A 20934-nucleotide genomic window follows, 5' to 3' on the forward strand; every position below is an offset into this window, starting at 1 on the left:
AAAAAACACAAGCGCCGCCCCCCCCCAAGTATGTGCCAGTGCATATGAAATACCACCTGCTTTGACAATGCCCTGCGTGTTCTGGCACTACAAGGTATTCAGCGTTATGTTAGATATCTCAATTCTGTTTGTACCATAGGTCCTTGTAAAGTTATTTTTCAATAATTTTAATTACTGATTTTTGCACCCTAATTGCAGGGGGGCAGTTATTTGACTAATTTTGGAAGACTGATGCCTCATCTTGCCATGATCGTACCCACCCGTTATGTGCTCATCACTGTACTCTGGAGCCAGGACCTAGGAAACTGTGATCTGCAAACAGCCGAAGCCCGGTTGCAGAGGGCAATAAAGTATCCAATGGAAGCATGGAGACATGAAGAAGTTCTCAAGGAGAGATGGAAGTACGAGTGGGAAAGCAGATAAAGAAGGCCCTACCCTCAGACCCCATGGGGTTCCCGCTCTGGTACTTTGGTTGTTAGCGGCCACTGCATTTTTACCAAGTAGCGTGCTTTGACTGCAGGCAGTGAAATTAGCAGTCAGCGGGTGGGAACACAGGTGCAAAGTGCTTAGGAAGGTCTCTTATCAATCAGTCTATATCCCACAGCTTCTCTATTATTCTGTTGTGAGTCATTCAAGAATTGAGCATCTCACCTTCTTTTCAATTCTACTGGCAAGGCCCAAACAGTATAAACTTAGTTAATGGGGAGTCATTATGGATATTGCTCGGGCCCTTCATTTAATAGATAAACAGAACTACTGAAAACCTAAAAGCCCTGCTCCCAAAGCTGCAGTGTGCAGTACACAAGAGCTGGGCAAGGTTTCTTCATGGCACTGAGTCCTTTGCCTTGGGTGGCCAGAGGGTTGGGACTCACGACACAGTGTGCAATCCTGGACTTAGGCACCTGCTCGCAGGAGCAAAAGGCACTCAGCTGTTCCACAAATCTCACTGAGCTCAATATATGAGTGACTGAGGAAGGAGTTTCATCCATACCTTATAGCCCATCAATAGACATCAATCTCCTGACACATTACTGTTGAAATCACCATCTAGAAGTCCAATGTAAACATCCATAAGAAGTACAGCACAGTACATTGTGGTAAAACTAAAGAGATACTCGTTCATGGTACTGGGCATAATCCTTTAATCGACCCGCTACAATTACCTTTCCTTTGCCAGTCTCAGTCCAACTGGCCTCCGGAATTCAAAACCTAACATTCTTTTACATAACTTTGAACGTGGGTGCTCCTCAGAGTGAGGCAAGCGCTGCGAGGGTTCCAACTATGACACATCCTTCTCCCTTACACATATTAAAAAATAAGTTAAATATAATGAACTGTTCCCTATGTTGGAAATGTAGATAACGTGGAAGTAAAAAGAAACAGAAAAACTTAAAATTAAGTACATAATACCATTAATGAAGCTAAAATGTAAATCTAAATGCCTAATATTAGACACTGGCTATGGTACTATTGTTGAGTAACATCCATGTAGTTCACTCTGAAGCACTTAAGCTAATTTTCTTACGAAACATTCAAACTGGTTCTATTACGTAATCATTCAAATAACCATCTCATCAATCTCACACCTACTTGCGTCACTACCCGGAAGCAATGAAATACAAGGGTTACCTAAAGACTCACCTACGACCTCCTCAGTCAACATAAAACTACTACACCCCTCCTCAACATTATTGGCAAACTTCCTTGATTTATCACATGTACTTCCATGCTGGTACAATGCTACTCTGCGCTTATTCCATTTGGTCCCATTGCTCAACACCACATATAAATCACTCACTTGTTTGACTTCAAAAGGACCACGGAACTTAAACCATCCCCATCCTATATGCCCATCCTTGACCTTTACCCAATCGCCAACTTGTATACCTGAAAGTTTGCAAAGCCTTCACAGAAGCATCCCTCTTTACCACATCATCTGCCAACCAGCTGGGAACTAGTTTTGTTCCAGCCTTACGCCCGCACATGAACTCAAAAGGTTTTTTTTCTTTATCCTTAAGCACTGTGATGCGATGAGCCCAAACAGCTTCTTCTACTGCTACATCTATATCCTGATTACACCTCATAGCCAATTGAATGGTGCCCTTAACCATACAATTCATCCTCTCAACAATGCCATTCGCTTGGGCATTATATAGAGTAGTACGATTGTGTTTGATACCATACGCCACCAAAAACTCCTTCATTTCAACAGAAGTCAGTTGCATGCCATTGTCCGTAACAATAGAGTGCGGGCAACCGTCTTTCCTTAAAACATCTTTCAAAATAGCAATCGTATTCCTTGTCAACACCTCCCTCATAAACACTTCTTCCATCCATTTAGAATACACATTCAGCAAAACCAGAGCAAATCGAGGATTGTTCCCTACATCTGGCAGAGGCCCTATAAAATCCATACAAACTGTGTGCCATGCTTCACCAGGGTCTTCAATGTGACCCATCTATGATTTCACCCCAAGTTTTAATATTTTTTCATTCTCCTTACAATGGACACACTCCACTACCCACTGAGCAGTTTGTACATCAACACCAGGCCACCAAAGATTTTCTTTGACTCTCCTTTGAGTCAATGTTTGACCTAAATGTCCTTTGCGCACCAACTGTATGATTCTTTTACTTAAATTCTCCGGTGGTTCAAACCTGTCGCCTCTCATCACCACACCTCCTTCAGTTACCGACAACTCATCCACATTTTTTACATAAGGTCTTACAGATACAGTAACTGCACTCTCTCTCTCCTTCCACCCTCGACAGTCATCCTAGTCACATTCTGTGGAAAAGAATCTCCTGCCATTTCGCGCACCCACGCTGTTTTAGAAAAAACACATAACCCATGTTGTACTATATCTTCCATCCATGCCACTGCCCCTTCTTCCTCTTTGCTTAAAACTGCCTCTCCATCGACAACCTTCCAATCTACAGTAAGACGTGAAAGGGCATCAGCTTGAACGTTTTACCACCCTTGAATATATTCAACATGATACAAGAAATTCTGTAAACGAGCAGCTAACTTAGCCAATCTTGTGGACCTACTCACTCCTCCTGCAGATAATACTTTTATCAAAGGCTTGTGATCCATTCTCAACTTGAAATTTATGCCCCACAAAAATGTTCTAAAGTACTCCGCTGACCATTCAGCTGCCAATGCTTCTCGCTTGATCACTGAATAGTTCCTTTTACTTTCTGTCAGCGAGCGTAAGGCAAAAGCCACCGTTCTTTCAACCCCCTTGTGCAGTTGTGATAACACAGCACACACACCAGATACACTAACAACTACTGTTACAATGGTAGGAAATGAGGTATTAAAAGGTGCCAAAAGTTTTACAGCACACACATCATTCTTTATGTTATTGAAGCACGCCTGTTGAACCTCCGACTATTCAAAGGTACGTCCTTTTCGCAGCAAAACCTTCAACTCCTCTGTTTTGGCTGCAAAGATTCCAACAAATTTTGAATAATACTCTGTAAGTCCCATGAAAGACCCTAATTCATCTTTGTTGTTTGGACACAGAGACAGTTTTATGGCTTCCAAGAGTTCTCTCGTTGGTTTGATTCCTTCACCAGAAATTGTGTGGCCCAAGTACTCAATCTCTTTACTAAAAAAAACACATTTCTCTTTACGCAATGTAAGGCCCACTTCCAATAGTTTCATAAGCACCTTTCTTAAAATCTGATTGTGTTCTACAACAGTAGGTGCAAATACCCAAATGTCATCTTGGAAGAATATTACATTGTTAAAACCCTCAAAAACTTGCGACATCATGCACTGGAAAACACACGCCGCAGACGAGAGACCAAACAGCAGTCTAATAAAGCAAAAGGTGGCATCCATGGTGATGAATGCTGTAACATCTTGTGAACTGTGATGCACACAGATCTGATGGTAAGCACACCACAGAGGCAACTTTGAAAAGTACTTGCCTCCATTGAGTAACATGATAAGTTCATTGATGTTAGGCAGAGGAAAATTATCTGTTACAATGCTCTGGTTACCACTGTCAAGGTCCACACAAAATCTCAACTGACCATTAGACTTCTTTGTTATGACTACAGGTGAAACCCAATTGGAAGCCTCCACAGGTTCGATTACACCATCCCTTATCATATCTTTCAACATGCCACTAACTTCCTCTCTGACTACAATAGGAACTTTCCTGACTTAGTATTTCATAGCAACAGCACCAGGCTTCATGCAAATTTTGTGCGCATACCACTTTATCTCACCAACTCTTCTTGAAAAACTTCTTTCATCTCCTCAAGAATTTCATCCACACCGTCTTCAACAATCAGAATTTGTTCTGGACCCCAAGGGTTCACAATTAAATTGAGATTGCATTGATGCAATGACTTCCAAATTGGTGGCCCACTTTAAGAGACATAAACTTTGTCATGAGTTTCCCTCGTTTTGAATTATATAGAAGTTGTAAAAAAAACTAAATGTCAATCTCCTCCCCTTGATATCCACCAGGACAAATGTCCTTTGCCCTCAAAACAACTTGTGGCCATTTCTCGTAGAACACAACTTTAGGAATGATGGTGTACTTTGAACCAGCATCCACCATTAATTCAACATCCATGTTCCCAATATTGAACCAATATTTAGGCCTGGTTTTCTTTTTATCGCTGTCAATTCTGCTATCATCAATTAAGCTCAAAATGCGATCATGAGGTTCACCTCTATCCTCACATGCAGCCACAGCCTTTGACTTAGGCCACTCACTACACATATATGTAACATGCCCCTTGCGTCCACACCTCCTTCACTCTGTATTTGTAGCATAACACACCTTGGAGTCACTGTTATGTAAATTGCTCCCGTATCTGTTATATTTCTTATTATTCAACTTATTGTAAATAACTTTCTGTCGTTTCAGTGGATTCTGTGTATTTTTTCCAACTGCTCCCACACTACTGCAACTACTCTCAGTTCCTCCTACTACCTCAGTTACATGTCCTGCTCCAATACCAGTATGTTTCCCCATTTCTCTCATGCATAATTCTGATTCTTCCACTACTTTAGCCATATTAATTTCATCCTTTAAATTGGGATTCTTTGCAGCCCACAGTCTCTCTTGGATCTTCCTGCTCTTACACCGAACCATCAGCTGATCTCTAATCATCTCCTCTCACATCCCACCAAAATGGAATTTCACTGACAACTCTCTCAGTCTTGATACAAGCTTGTCAACAGACTCACCAACTCTCTCTGGTTGAGTATAAAACTTGTATCTTGCCATCACCACATTAATTTCCTTTGCAGCAACTTTAGCTCCATTGTCTGTAGCTAAAGGCAGGAATTTGGATAATCTCTGCACCTCTGACCCTAAGCAATTCAATAAAATTGCTTTTCCCTGTGCTGATCTGAAATCCTCACTGTCTAAAGCCAGCAGATAGTTATCAAAAATATCTATCCCGTCTTCCCACTGAATCACCGGTACCCATAGGTGAGGCAAAAAAAATGGTGGTGCAGCAATTGAAACGTGTTCCATTATGTACTGACAAATAGCGAAAACACTAAACGTAATGTATTGTCTTGGTGTGCGCGTCACCGCGCTCTTAACCGGAGTATTGGTGTGCACATCTCTGTGCTTTTAGAGATAAGTTTAATCCTGAGTTCAAAGTGTGCATGTCAGCGTGCTTTTAAATATGGCTTGATGCTGAAATTGTCCATCTGCAAACACGCACTGCCCCTTTAAGATGCGACTCACTGCTCGGCTGGTGTAATTAATTACACATGCTGACCCTTTAAGAAAATGTTCTTGATGCGGCTGAAATATATTCGCAAGTAGTGTTGCCCCTTCAAGACCTAATTCTCCAAGGCAACATGCTGACGCACAGGGAACATGCACGATGAATCTGTCAGTGGCGCATGCAGACCAGAGTGCAATTGTGCTTTTGATCGTATGGCAAGTGCCGCACGTACACACATATTCACGAGGCCCACAGAAGGACATAAATTCAAAGAGAGCTCTGCAGATCTGGTAAGATGATATACTTCACATTCCTTATGAACGTCACCATACAATACCTTTGAATACACAAAAATACTTCTGCTAGAAGGTACGCTCTCAAGCACTGGATTTGTGTAAGGTGATGATTCTCCTTGTTAACTAGCAGGTCGACAATGAGACTGGTATGCTCTTTGCTCACCTCCGTCGCCAAAAAGGTAGTAAAACTGAAGAGATACTCATTCACGTTACTGGGCAAGCTCTTTTAATCGACCTGCTACAATGACCTTTCCTTTTCCAGTCTCAGTCCAGCTGGCCTCTTGAATTCAAAACCTAACATTCCTTTACATAACTTGGAACGCGGGCGCTCCTTAGAGTGAGGCAAGCACTGCGAAGGTTCCAAGTATGACCCACATCTTATCAGGAAGGAAGCACAACTCCCACCTCCCCACCCAAGTTCTAGAGCTGGAACTCTCATCTCCAGCGTACACAGTGGTGAGGATTGAACACAAACAAGATGCTCAAAGAGATATACCCTAAGTATAATATGAGACCTACACTAAATACAAAACAGTTATCCCCTAAAAAGAAGAAAAATAAAATTTAAAAAATAAAAGGAAGGAAAGAAAAAAGATAAGAATGAAGTGCAATACAAATTTACAAGGCAAGAAAGTCTACAAATTTACATGGAGGCTTTCTGTTACAAACATTTAGTTTGACCTTTGACGCTATATACTCTTGGGTGCGGGCACCGCCAGGCTGTGTGGCAGCTGAAATGTGGCAATGCCGGCAGTCCGGCCATGACGCTTTCGCCACAGTCGTAATGTTTCTGCCAGATCTCTCTTTGACTTTCCACTTAACATCATCCACTTGTTTGACCTTTTCCTGTTTCTTTTCCACTTTTAGTGCCACTTCCTCATTTATTTTCTCCTCACATTTTCCTTCATATTTCTTCTTAAGCCACCATGGACATAACTTCGACACTAGATCCCTTCCCCTGACTTCCTTAAATGGATTCACTTCTGTGGTGGCATGAGGAATAATGCGTTTCATCCATAATTTCTCTCTCAACTTGTCTTTCCACTCGCTACAAAAACTGTGAGCTCAATTAATGCTTTCCTTCAACACCCGGTTAACCCTGTCTACTTGACCATTACCTTGAGGTTCATACAATGCCATGGTGACATGGCAAATATTGCAATATCTGAGAAAACAACCCATGTCCTATGATTTTAATTGCACACCATTGTCCGTAATGAGCACCTCAGGGTAACCCTCCATGGTTGATAGTTCTTTCAAAAGCTCAATGTCAAAAGAAATAGCAACCTGAAAAACCAGCTTCACTTCAGGACACTTTGCGTGATAGTCAACAACCACCATAGCAAAAGAACACTCCTGTGGTAAGGAATGGAAAGGCCCCAAGATATTCAATCCTATTTTTTGCCAAGGAAACTCCGGACAATCATTAGGACACAAAGGTGCTGGTGCTACTCTTAGCATCTTTTCATCATTGGGACAATATTCACATTTCCTCACCACTCTATCTACTACTCTATCTAGACCTGGCCACCAAACATTGTCCTGATTGATCTTTTCATAGATAGTACACCTAAACGCCCCTCATGGGCTAAACTAAGTATATAATTACGTAGGTATAAATTTTTCTTCCTTGAACAGTATGCCTTGTTCCAGCTCCAATTCTCGTGAAACTTTCCAATAGGGAAACAACTCAGTAGGTATATCCTTTTTTTTAGGCCAACCACTTACCACATATTATGATATACTCTTCAACAAGAGATCCTTATCCATGCCATTCTTCCACATTTCTTCACACACATTTACAAATTTCCCAGTCACCACATCACCTATAGTGGCTATCATTTCAGTATCTCATCGGGCTTCTTTATCCCCCTTTTCAACACATGGCAGTCTGGACAGACAGTCCGCAGTGACATTTCCTTTCCCCGGTACATACTCTACCTTAATATTGTAATGTTCCAACCCACCTCCAGGATATAAAATATTTGCCAGCGGTTTGTGGTCCATTCACAATGTGAAACGTGAACCCCATACATAATTTCAGAAGTGTTCAACAGCCCACACACAAGAAAAAAGCTATTTTTCAATCACAGTGTATTTCCTTTCAGTATTGTACAACGTACGTGAAGCAAATGCAACATGCCACTCCTCAGAAACACTTTGCTGTGAAAAAAAATAACCCAGTCCATACAAAGAAGCCTGCACAGAAATGGCACATACCTTGTTCATGCAAAAAGGTCTTAATGTGGGTGCCTTGACAATTTCAGATTTTATCAACACAAAAGCTTGTTGTTGTCTTTCTGACCAAACAAAATCTGCATTTTTTCTCGTCGATTCTCCTAAAGGTTCCATCTTGGTGGCAAAAATCTCTATGAATTTACTGTAATATTCACAGACACCAGCAAAAGAGAATAATTTCTCCTTATTATTTGTCTCAGGTGCTTTAACTATTGCCTCCACTAAGGATTTCTTAGGAACAGCACCTCCACAGAATAACATGTGTCCTAAATACTCTACAGAATCTCTTAACAATTTACGTTTGTTCTCCTTTAATGTCAAGCCACAGTCTTTCAACTTTTTACAAACTTCACCCAAGTGTTCCATGGGTTGATACTCGTCCTTAGCTAGAATATCATCCTGGAAGAAGTTGACGAAGCTCCTAATATTTTTAGAAATATGGCACATAAGTCTCTGAAAAACAGATGCCACTGACGCAAGGCTGAAAAGCATTCTTTTGAATTGAAACAATGCCTGAGGTTTGATAACAGCAGTCAAGAACCTCGAATCTTCGGTCAATTCAATTTGGTGAAAAGCTGACCGTAAGTCATGCGTGGAAAATACTTTTGCACCTTCTAACATACTTATTTCCTAACTAATATTTGGTAATGCGTGACAGTCAACTGGGATGTTTGCATTGAGCACTCTAAGGTCAACACACATGCTCAAAGATTTATCCACCTTAAGCGTTAGTATTAATGGCGAGACCCATTCAGAGAACTCTACCTCTTTGATAATACAATTTCTAACATTTCCTCAAGTATGGTCTTCTATTCATCCGTCACATTTATAGGTATCATCCTCAATTTTTGCTTCACAGGGCATGTTCACTGTTTGAGTTTAATACAATGAGAGTACCCCTTTAACTTCCATAATCTTCTAGTAAATACGTTAGGAAACTGAGATTTAACCATCCGGGATTGTCAAATTTATTCACCACTAATACAGGTTCTTTGCTATGTGGGTTCAAGATAATACCTAACTTCCACTGATCCATCCACCCTAAGACATTGACACCTCTGACAGCCACATACAATGTGATATGAGCTTCTCTTCCTTTAAATTCTATATTTACATCTGCATAATCCATCACTTCAATAGCAGATCCATCAAAACTATGAGCCGCTATGTCAGATTCTCTCAAATCCGTCAGTCATTGTGTCACTTACCTTTTCCTCAAAATACTGTTTAGAAATGATCTTCCACGGAGATCCACAATCTGCCAAAAGCTCTAACTCCTTATCAAGGATACATACAATACATTTAGAAGAGGTATTAACTTCCCTCACTCCCTCCCCATCTCATGAGTGTTGACTGACACTACTAATTATTTTTCCATTGTACACTGTTTCATTATATGCAAAGTTAGAAATGGGGTCTTTAATTGGCAGTCTGGTTACCCCCTGTCCAAGCAAGGGCCCTCACTCTAGTCAGGGTAAAGGAGAATCACCTTCAGCTAACCCCTGCTCACTCCCTTGGTAGCTTGGCACGAGCAGGCAGGCTTAACTTCAGAGTGCTAGGTGTAAAGTATTTGTGCCAACACACACAGTAACTTAATGAAAACAATACAAAATGACACAACACAGGTTTAGAAAATTAGGAAATATTTATCTAAACAAAACAAGACCAAAATTATTAATTAAAAAGCAAAAAGAGTCCTAAATACTTTGGTAAACAGATAAAACACTGTTAGCGTTAAAAAGTACCTGGGTCGCTTTAAAAAAACACGCACAGGTGAGTGTGCATCGAAAAATGTAAGCAGTGCGTTGATTTCTCACCCGCAAGTGAGCTTGTGCGTCGTTTCTCCTTCTCCAGTCAGACCGGTGTGTGTCGTTTTTCCTCCACGCAGGGGAGCGATGTGTCGATCCAGGTAGCACTCGGTTCTGGGCAGTCATTGTGTTGTTTTTCCACGTCCAGCAAGGTTTGCGTTGAAAATCCTGCTACACGATGATAGCAAAACCGTGCTGTGTGGGTTGCAATGATACAGCGATGCTGCGAATAGTTTCTCCAGCCGTGTGCGTCAATCTCCCAGTTGCGCTGCAAGCACTGCGTCGATTTCAGCCGCAGAGCCGGCGGCGCGTCTTTTCTTCAGCCGCTCTCGGAGGTTTCGTCGGAAATGTCCCCGCACAGCAGTCGTGAGTGGATTTTCAGCCTTCGTCTTGTAGCTTCACCTGTCAAGGCCCCAGGTACTGAATAGGGCACCACTTGGCAGGGCAGGAGTCTCAGCAGAGAGTCCAGGTGCTGGCAGGGGAAGTCTTTGATGGCCCTGAGACTTCAACAACAAGAGGCAAGCTCAGGACAAGCCCTTGGAGAGTTCTGCACAAGCAGGAAGGCACACAAAGTCCAGTCTTTGTCCTCTTGCACAAGCAGAAGCAGGAACTGCAGGATAGCTCTACAAAGCACAGTCACAGACAGGGCATCTATTCTACCTCAGCTCTTCAGCTCTTCTCCAGACAGAGGTTCCTCTTGATTTCCCAAAGTGATCTAAAGTCTGTGGTTTTGGGTGCCATTCTTATACCCATTTTGCCCTTTGAAGTAGGCTTACTTCAAAGAAAAGTCTCTCTTGTTTGTGAAATCCTCCCTTACCCAGGCCAGGCCCCAGACCCACACCAGGGGGTTGGAGACTGCAGTGTGTGAGGGCAGGCACAGCCCTTTCAGGTGTTAGTGACTACTTCTCCCCTCCCCCCTAGCACAGATGGGTCATCAGGATATGCAGGCTACACCCCAGATCCCTTTGTGTCACTGTCTAGAGAGAGATGCAAACAGCCCAACTGTCAAACGGACCCAGACAGGTTATCCATAAACAGGCAGAGTCACAGAATGTTTTAAGCAAGAAAATGCTCATTTTCTAAAAGTGCCATTGTCAAAAACACAATCTTAAAATCGTGAGCTCAGAGACCCCAAACTCCACATGTCTATCCGCTCCGAAAGGGGAATCTACACTTTAATCATATTTAAAGGCAGCCCCCATGTTAACCTATGAGAGGGATTGGCCTTGCAACAGTGAAAAACGCATTTAGCAGTATTTCACTCTTAGGACATATAAAGCACATTAGTATGTGTCCTGCCTTAAACATACACTGCACTCTGCCCATGGGGATACCTAGGGCCTACCTTATGGATGTCTTACATGTAGGAAAAGGGAAGGTTTAGGCCTGGTAAGTGGGCACCCTTGCCAAGTCGAATTGGCAGTTTAAAACTGCACACACAGACACTGCAGTGGCAGGTCTGAGCCATGTTTACAGAGCTACTGTTATGGGTGGCACAACCAGTGCTGCAGGCCCAGTGGTAGCATTTGAGGCCCTGGGCACCCGGACTTACCAGTAAATCAAATATGTCAATCATGGATGAACCAATTACATACACATTTTTTAAAGTGCCCAGAGTAACAAAAACAGCAAAAACAGAGTCCAGCACACATCAATAAACTAGGAAACAGAGGCAAAAAGTTAGGGGAGACCACGCCAAGGATGCCAAGTCTTAACATGCACAAAATACACACGCCACTTCTTTTACACTATCAGTTTTCTTTCTCGAAGATCCGATAACCCTCTTACAAAACCTAGAAAAATGTTCTTCCACATTTGCTGCATTCTTTACCAATAGCTGGGCACTGAGCTGATGAAGCCACATGGTTCTCACTTCCACTTCTAAAACAACTGATGGTTCTATCATTTTTCTTAACTTCTTGTCCATTTTTACGAACACAACTTTCCCCCACAACAAACACTTACTCTACCACACTCATTCCTATTGTTACTGTCATGCATGGATTTCATCCATTTCTCCAATTGTTCAAAAGTCTTTGCTGTGGAAATCATATCCTGTAGCCTTGGATCACCCATAACCCACAACTGCTCTTCTACCTTCTATCTTCTACCTTCATGCTTTTTACATTAACAATGATCTGATCTCTTATCAGCTCATCGGTCATATTTCCAAAATTACAATTTAAAGACAATGCTCTTAATGGCGTAAGAAATTCATCAAATGATTCCCCTTCACCTTGAGCTGTAGTGTAGAATTTAGACCGGTTCAAACCTATACTAGTGGTAGGTTTAAATCTTTTCTCCGTGAGCATCAAAGCTTCTTCAAACACACTGTGTTCTCCTTGCCCTTTTTAAGGAGCAATTTGTGGCAATGTTCTAAAAGTTACCTGTCCTTCTGTGCCTTAACAATGCAGTAATATATTTTTTTCGCTCAGCTCCCATTCTATCCCCGTCGATGGCTTTCATGTGGGTTAAAAGGTATTTTTTCCATTGCTTCCATGTAATAGGAGGATCACTCTTACACTGAAGAAATTTAGCAGACAGATCAAATTGCATATTGACTACAGTACAAAATTTAAAATTAAGAGAACTGGTATAGGGCAATAAAAAATGCAATATGAATTACCCACTAAAGTGCGAGGTGCAACAGGCAATATTACAATACACCATCAACCTTCGTGAGAAAAAGCCATCATCCAATAAGATATGCACAAACAAATAAATTTCACCAAGATGTGCATGACAATATGAAACAATCAGCACAAATAATACAGTAATTTGTTTCTCTTTCCACTTATTTTTCCTTAAATTTAAAACCTTGCAAATTGGCATTTATACGCTTTATATAGATGCTCAACAGTACCTACTCAACAATATGTCCACCTGACATGTAAGTTCCAAGAAGCCGTGCTTATCGGCGTACGCGAATCGGCATACATATTGTTTTTCCCAAGCTGTGCGAATCAGCGTTAATAAGAGATGTTCCGGATTTAATAAATGCATAAAAACGATAAAGCCGTGCGTATTGGTGTGTAATGATGGGCACAAAAAAATGGTTTATGAATTTGACCAAACCGTGCGTATCGGTGTAAGCAAATCACCTTTTTAGAAAAGAGTCAACAATTAAGCAGTGAACCCAGCCCTGCACTTACACAGTGTCAGATTGGGACAAAAAATGGCTTGGGCACCAAAATAAAAGTAGCCCCCATTAGCGAACAAAATAGCTGAAAAAGCGGCCCACATTTGCAAATCAGGCCAGTTTTGAACCTGTAAAGGCATGCTGTGAGGGTATTTTGCAAAGTATGGGAAACTTTCTGCTTTTGTGTTTGCAGCAGGCAATGCTTTTAGTAGTGTCAGTTAAATCAACAGATCAAACGGCTCACCTGGTCATAAACCAGGCCCATAAACTGCTAAAAGACCAGCCCACAAATTGATCTGTGAGACCAGCCCTTTGGGCAATTCCTACTTTTATTACTTAATTAAACTTTATTGCGGCAATTGCCATAAAAGTGGATGTAACAATAAGTTAAAACAATAAATCATCAGATTATTAAAAATGATAAAATCATGGAACATAAAATAGTTGAAAAAAGAGACATAGGAATAGGTACTAGCAGCATAAGAGAGTGACATCACAGCAATAAGAAATATGAGGCAAAGTTCATTTCAGAGCACCTAGACATAATTTGCACTATAGCACGCACTAGAGGTCTGTATTCAGAAGCAGCATACCATTTTTAAAACCACAGGAAACCACAAGCCACAACATAATAACACACTGGTCTGGGCACTAGGCATTAAGCAGCAACAGAGAACCCCCTTTCTGTCTCTGCAACCACATGTATGTGAGGAAGCAAGAGACTGCAAGTGCAATTGGTTGGGCAGAGTCTGCCTTAACTATTCTGTTTGCAACTTTGTAGACCCTAATCCTCAGATTGTGGCACATCGGCAAAATCCACTCCCTTCAATATGCATGATATTGAGGACAAAAATACAGAATATGGTCTACGGTTTTCTGTAGCCTCAGGGCAAAAAGGACAGCTCAGGTCAGGTTCAGCACCATTGTGGGTGCACTGACACTTTGCAGTAAATAATCGAAGTGGCAATATCCCAACCCAGAACTTGAAGTAAAGAGATCTGGCAGCTGGGGGCTCAATTATAACCATAATAATGTCTTCCAGACAATATGTACCTCCAAATTCCAGAAAAGCCAACGTCAGGGTAACTGTCCTCCCTGTCCTATGGGCTCTACCATCTGTGTGTCTCTAGTACAGCTCCTTGAGCATGGACTTGGAAACGCCACAAGACCTTTCGGGGTGGGCCCTCATATTTCTGCACCCAATTTCTTTAAGATGGTGAATAATGTACCCCAACCACGGGATACTAATAGCCCCAGGAAGTTTTAAAATTTCTTCCAGGCCCAGCTGAAAAGACAGTAAGTCCACTGAGGACCAAATCTCCTGCAATACAGTAGTGGTATGAGCTTTACTCTGAGGGCAAGAGATTGAATGCCATGTTCTAGCCAGAGTGGCACTAATGGAGTGCTGGCAGGAAGATTGGTGAGGAGTCAGAGAAAACAATTTGCCGTCAGTTTCATATCATTTACATTATTGTGCCCCCAGAGTTACCTATCATATAGAAACCCCCGCCACAGACCTGGCAAGTTGGAAATGTGCAGTGCGGGTGTTATCGGGCGGAAGCTACACCCCATCAAGGTTCTTAAAATACCACCAATATAATGTTCTAATCTGAGTTTACACTTCTGACTACCAGGTGACCTACCAAAATGTTCATTGAGGGTGAGTCCTAGATATTCAAAAGTACAAAACCCCTCCAGTGAAGATCCATTAAGGACTGTGTGTGATCTAGCCATCTGGCAGGAATTCAATATCATATATTTTGTTTTATTAAGGTTGATCTCCAGCCCTCTCTGCTTGCAGAAGATACCAAACTAATCCAGCAAATTGTGGATACCCATTGGGGATCTCAAGACCAGTAAGGTGTCGTCCACAAACAGTAGCACCAGGACCTTCCTATTGGCCAGACGCAGAGCATCATGCTTGCACTGCCTTAAAAAGGTTAACAGGTCATTAATGAATAACAGAAACAAAGTGGGGGCTAAGACACACCCCTGTCTCACCCCCAAAACACAGGACTGGGGTCTGTCAGGTCCACAGCAGAGTCACATCTAACATGAGCGTAACTGCCCAGTTGGCGCCTCCTGAACACATCAATCAGTTATTTTGGAACCCCCATGTTAGTATAAACACCCACAATCTCTCCCTAGGGACTACATCAAAAGCCAACAGAAGGTCAACAGTGATGACATAGAGGCTCCCACCCCCCAGCGTGACATACTTCCAGAGGATTCGTTGTAATTGAAACACTTGGTCAAGGGTGCTTATCCTAGCCCTACATCCAACTTGGAGAGGAGTCAGCACCCCTACATTCTCAATCCAAGCCTGGAGCCTGCTTCAAAGAATACAACTGAATAGCATCTGTGAGCTATTATTAAGACTTATAGGGCAGTAATTCGATGGGACAGACCTAAGCCCTTTCTTATAGATTGAGACAATGTAGCCCCGGTTCAAGATAACGGCATGTGAGCCCATTCACAATGTCATTAAAAAAAAGTGCAAAATATGGGCACCAAATCTCCTTCTCAGCTTTAAACAAGTCCCCAGGCACCTTATCAAGCTCCGTCACTTTCCCTGGTGTGATCCAATCAATTGCCACTGCAACTTCGCTCACGGAATTAGGGCTAAGACCACAGTCAATCTGGTGGGACAAAGCAGCTACAGGCAAGACACCAGATTATTGACATTCCTTTGTCCATTCCCCTGGGGTGGCTGGGTCTTCTGCATTTGTGACCAAGGTCACACCCTCACTTGGCCTGCTAACTGGACTCAATAGCAGGTCTGACACCAAGGCCAACTTATTCACCCCTACTTTTTGGGTACAAAGGCCAGAGAAGTGTTGATCTCAAGCAGCAGCTGTTATATTACTGCAAAGCGGGGTTGTGGGGTCTAGACCATTGTTGGACACAATTTGCCAGAAGTAACAATGGTCTTTCCCCTTAGAAGCATCCAGCAATGCCTCCCATTTAGCCCTCTCATGATCTCCTTTGGCCCAGCCCACTACACGTTTATAGGAGGCTCTAGCTTCCTGAATTAAAGCTCTAGTCCCCCCTTTGATGGAAGCCATCAGGGCCAGCCTCACTACCTAACATGCGTTTGTGTTCCATTTGGCTGCATGAGCTGTTTTGGAAAAGCCCTGGCCTCTAACAGAAAGAGCTCCTTTATGGTGAAAAACAATGAATTATGGATGCCAGAAAGATCCTCCCATGAGAACACTGCAACTGAACTCCCTCCTAAGGCCAGAACTGCTTCCAAAGCTGCAGCAATGGCCGCATATAGCTAAACCTGTATAGTTTACTTATTAACTACACTAACTGCTCATACCAAAAAAGGAATCTAGTGTTGCACCAGCTGGAGGGTTATTCATAATGCTGTCCTTTGCTGGAGCCAACTTACACTTGTCAATGGTCGGGATAGCTAAGGGGATCCGGAATCCTGAGGCTCAATCCCCAGCAGCCCCCAACAGTCACCAGTAAAGGACAGCAGGAGGGGCCTTGCCCCAAGCAATGATGTTGGATTCAATTAATTAGCAATAATAGCAATAATAGCAATGCTGACAGAACACTCAGTGCAATAAAATCCATCAGCAAAACCACCTGCACATCAATGTAACAAAAGCAACCACAATTGGCCACTTACCTCCTCCCCTGGCTGCCTCCTCCACTCACACAGCCAGCGGCCAAAGAGAATGAATACAAGGCTGTAGTGTTTTGAAAACAAATGGCAAGTAATTACTGACCTCAGTCCTCAGAGTTGGTGGTCATAAATGTTCTGCTCGCTTGTTGGAAGCTTGTTGGTAGCTTATCAGTAACTTAAAATATCCCCCCCTACAGCTGAAAAGGACTGCTGCAAAAATTTTGAAAATCCAAAGAGCCAAGATCGAAAAAAACCAAGCAATCCAAGAATGTTGCACCAGAACCAAGTACAGCACAACAAGCACAATACACACCTGCAGCCACTGCCCTAACCACACTGCTGTATATCCAAATCCACCTGCCACCTGGAGCAGGCCAGGTACAGTGGCGAGGGTCGAGGATAGCAGCAGCAACTGTGCCGCAACAGCCTTGGTGGCTAAAAAGATTCAGAGAGGGTTTAGAAAGGCCCGCTAGACCACTCTACGAAATAAGTAATTCCTGTTTGCCGTAAATGTCAGTCCAACCCTGCATTTAGGCAAAGCATAGAAGGCCACTAAATTTACATCAAGAAGCTAAGGGGGTCATTCTGACCCTGGCGGCCGGTGATAAAGCGGCGGCCAACCCGCCAACAGGCAGGCGGTCAAAAAAATGGAATTCTGACCCTGGCGGGAACCGCCAACACAGCCCGCCACTTTAACACTCCGACCGCCACGGCGGGACAGACAAACAGCTCGGCGGTCACCGCCAACAGCCAGGCGGCAGACAATGTACCGCCCACCCTATCACAACTCACCAATCCGCCACCTTTTCCGGGGCGGGAGCCCCGCCGATAAAAACACGGCGGAAACAGACTACGAACGGGTAAACGCTCACCTATACACACTCCACGAGGAAGGAGGACAGCATGGAGCCCGAATTACACATCCTACCGGCTATTATCTACCTGCTCATCTACCAGGAGTACGAACGCCGGCGCAGACGACAACGGTGAGTACTGCACCTAAGACACAGGGGAGGGGGGAGGAGGAAAGCCTACGGGCACACACATATGCGACCCTTCCCCCCAACTATCTACACACCAATGCAGAGCAACAAGTCACAGTGACACCACCCAAACCCCCGTAATAATGCAAAGACATAATTAAAGTGAGAAACAACATTTATGTATATAAGAGGTTCTTTGAAGTCATGGTAAAATAGCAATATGAATAGTAAAAAAACAAGTAAGAAAATAACGAAACCGATAAACATAGGCAATAAGTCCTGCACAGTCACCTAAATTTCCACTGTCCGTGGGCCAAAGTGGATCAACACATGGGCAAAGCCCACACAGGAGACCTGAGTCCGTTGGAGAGAACACTGCTGGGGCATCAGATGACAAAACTACAGGCACCTCATAGGGAAGGGAAGGTGGGGCACCTCAGCCACATGAGTCCACGACGCCAGATCCACGAAGGGTCCACCATGCCCACTGTGCCATCCTGGGGAGTGCAAAGCCAAAGTCTCACAAGTCTCTACAGTGGGTGGGTTGCCCACCGTGCCATCCTGGGGAGTGCAAAGCCACAGTCTCACAAGTCTTTACAGTGGGTGGGTTGCCCACTGTACCATCCTGGGGAGTGCAAAGCCACAGTCTCACAAGTCTTTTCAGTGGGTGGATTGCCCACTGTACCATCCTGGGGAGTGCAAAGCCAAAGTCTCACAAGTCTCTACAGTGGGTGGGTTGCCCACCGTGCCATCCTGGGGAGTGCAAAGCCACAGTCTCACAAGTCTCTACAGTGGGTGGGTTGCCCACCGTGCCATCCTGGGGAGTGCAAAGCCACAGTCTCACAAGTCTCTACAGTGGGTGGATTGCCCACTGTTACATCCTGGGGAGTGCAAAGCCACAGTCCATCAGGTGGATTACAGAGACCACTGGTCATGGAGGAGGCATGGTGGGCAGAGTGCGTCGTGAAGGCCTGCCCGACACAGAACCGGGACTGCCAATGGGCCAGCGGTGCTTGACAGGAAGGGCCCAGCGGAGCGGTGCTTGAGACGGCGGGGCCCAGCGGAGCGGTGCTTGACAGGAAGGGCCCAGCGGAGCGGTGCTTGAGACGGCGGGGCCCAGCGGAGCGGTGCTTGACAGGAAGGGCCCAGCGGAGCGGTGCTTGAGACGGCGGGGCCCAGCGGAGCAGTGCTTGACAGGAAGGGCCCAGCGGAGCGGTGCTTGACAGGAAGGGCCCAGCGGAGCGGTGCTTGAGACAGCAGGGCCCAGCGGAGCGGTGCTTGAGACGGCGGGGCCCAGCGGAGCGGTGCTTGACAGGAAGGGCCCAGCGGAGCGGTGCTTGAGACGGCGGGGCCCAGCGGAGCGGTGCTTGACAGGAAGGGCCCAGCGGAGCGGTGCTTGAGACGGCGGGGCCCAGCGGAGCGGTGCTTGATAGGAAGGGCCCAGCGGATCGGTGCTTGAGACGGCGGGGTCTTTCTGCACGGCGGGGCCCTCTTCAGCGGTGTCTTTCTGCACGGTGGGGCCCTCTTCAGCGGTGTCTTTCTGCACGGCGGGGCCCTCTTCAGCGGTGTCTTTCTGCACGGCGGGGCCCTCTTCAGCAGTGTCTTTCTGCACGGCGGGGCCCTCTTCAGCGGTGCCTCTCTGCACGGCGGGGCCCTCTTCAGCAGTGTCTTTCTGCACGGCGGGGCCCTCTTCAGCGGTGTCTTTCTGCACGACGGGGCCCTCTTCAGCGGTGTCTTTCTGCACGGCGGGGCCCTCTTCAGCGGTGTCTTTCTGCACGGCGGGGCCCTCTTAAGCGGTGCTTGTCCAGTCATCCAAGGGAGCCAGACCTGGCCAGGACTCCCTGCTTAGTCGCCCTCCGACGGTGAAGTTGCTGGACCCTTCTGTGACGGAGTCCTGGGCCCGTGGGTGTCCTCCCTCACACCCGGGATGGGGCTTGTGGGGCCCTCCTGGTCCGCGCCCCTGCTGGCTGACTTCTCCGCCCTGCTGCCCTTGCCCTCCTTCTATGAGGCTCTCTGGCCCTTGCCTCCCCTGGATGTTGTGGCAGGAGAGGGCCCAGGACTTTGCTCCTTGGGGGCAGCCGTGTCAGTCTTCTCGCGGCGGCCCCTGATTTTACGGGTCCTCTTCCCGGGGGGGGGGGCTGGCTGTTCCCTTGCTGCTGGCCGATGTATCTGTGCTGGGAAAGGGTGGACTCCAAAACCCCTGCACAATGGTGACACTTGAAGCAGGGCTGGTGGTGGCTGAGGTGCTCTTGGGACTCTTAGCAGATGGAGGGGGTGGGTCAGGTGGGGCAAAGAGGTTAAGTTTGGAGAGGTAAAGTTTCTTAGGACCAATGTAAAGGGTAGGTGTAGTGGGTATGGGAGTGGAGGAAGAGGATGTGGTTGTAGGAGAGTCAGGTGTGCTGTCTTTGGTTGCAGGTGCTTGTGACGTAGGCAGTCGTGAGGTGGTTGGCTGTTGGGTGGGTGGCTGCCTGCGTTTGTGTGTCTTGGAAGAGGGGGTGACAGACACAGTGGGAGAGGACACAGGGGACGTGTAAATGGCAGTGGGGGTGGTGACTGCACGTGTGCGGACTGTACTGGAGGGTGTGCTGGTGATGGAAGTACTGGCTGATGGTGGTGTGCATGCAGGTGTGAGTGGAGACGTCACAGGGAGGGAGGAGGGAGACGAGGAGGAGGGGGACACAGGGGTGGTAGTGACTCTTGGCATGTCTGCATCTGGGTGTTGCTTGGATGAATGCTTGTGTGATCTGTGGTGCTTATGTCTGGATGAGCTGCCCTTGGGTGTTGAGGTGTCTGCAGGCTGGTCTGATGGTGTGGATGGGATAGGCTGAGGAACAGGAGACAGGGGGGAGGCAGTTAGAAGAGGGAGGCTGGAAACAAGGACAATGGCTGCCATCAGTGCTGAGGCCAGAGCATTGAACGATCTTTGATGGGCAGCCTGACCCGAATGAATGCCCTCAAGGTATGCATTGCTCCGATGCACCTCCCTCTCTACCCCCTGGATGGCATTCAAAAGGGTAGACTGCCCAACAATGATGGTCTGTAGGAGGTCAATGACCTCCGCACTGAGGGCAGCAGGGGTAACAGGGGCAGGACCTGAGGTGCCTGGGGCGAAGGAGATGCCCGCCTT

The sequence above is a fragment of the Pleurodeles waltl genome, chromosome 1_1 (genome assembly GCF_031143425.1).
Source record: "Pleurodeles waltl isolate 20211129_DDA chromosome 1_1, aPleWal1.hap1.20221129, whole genome shotgun sequence".
Taxonomy (NCBI): Eukaryota; Metazoa; Chordata; class Amphibia; order Caudata; family Salamandridae; genus Pleurodeles; species Pleurodeles waltl.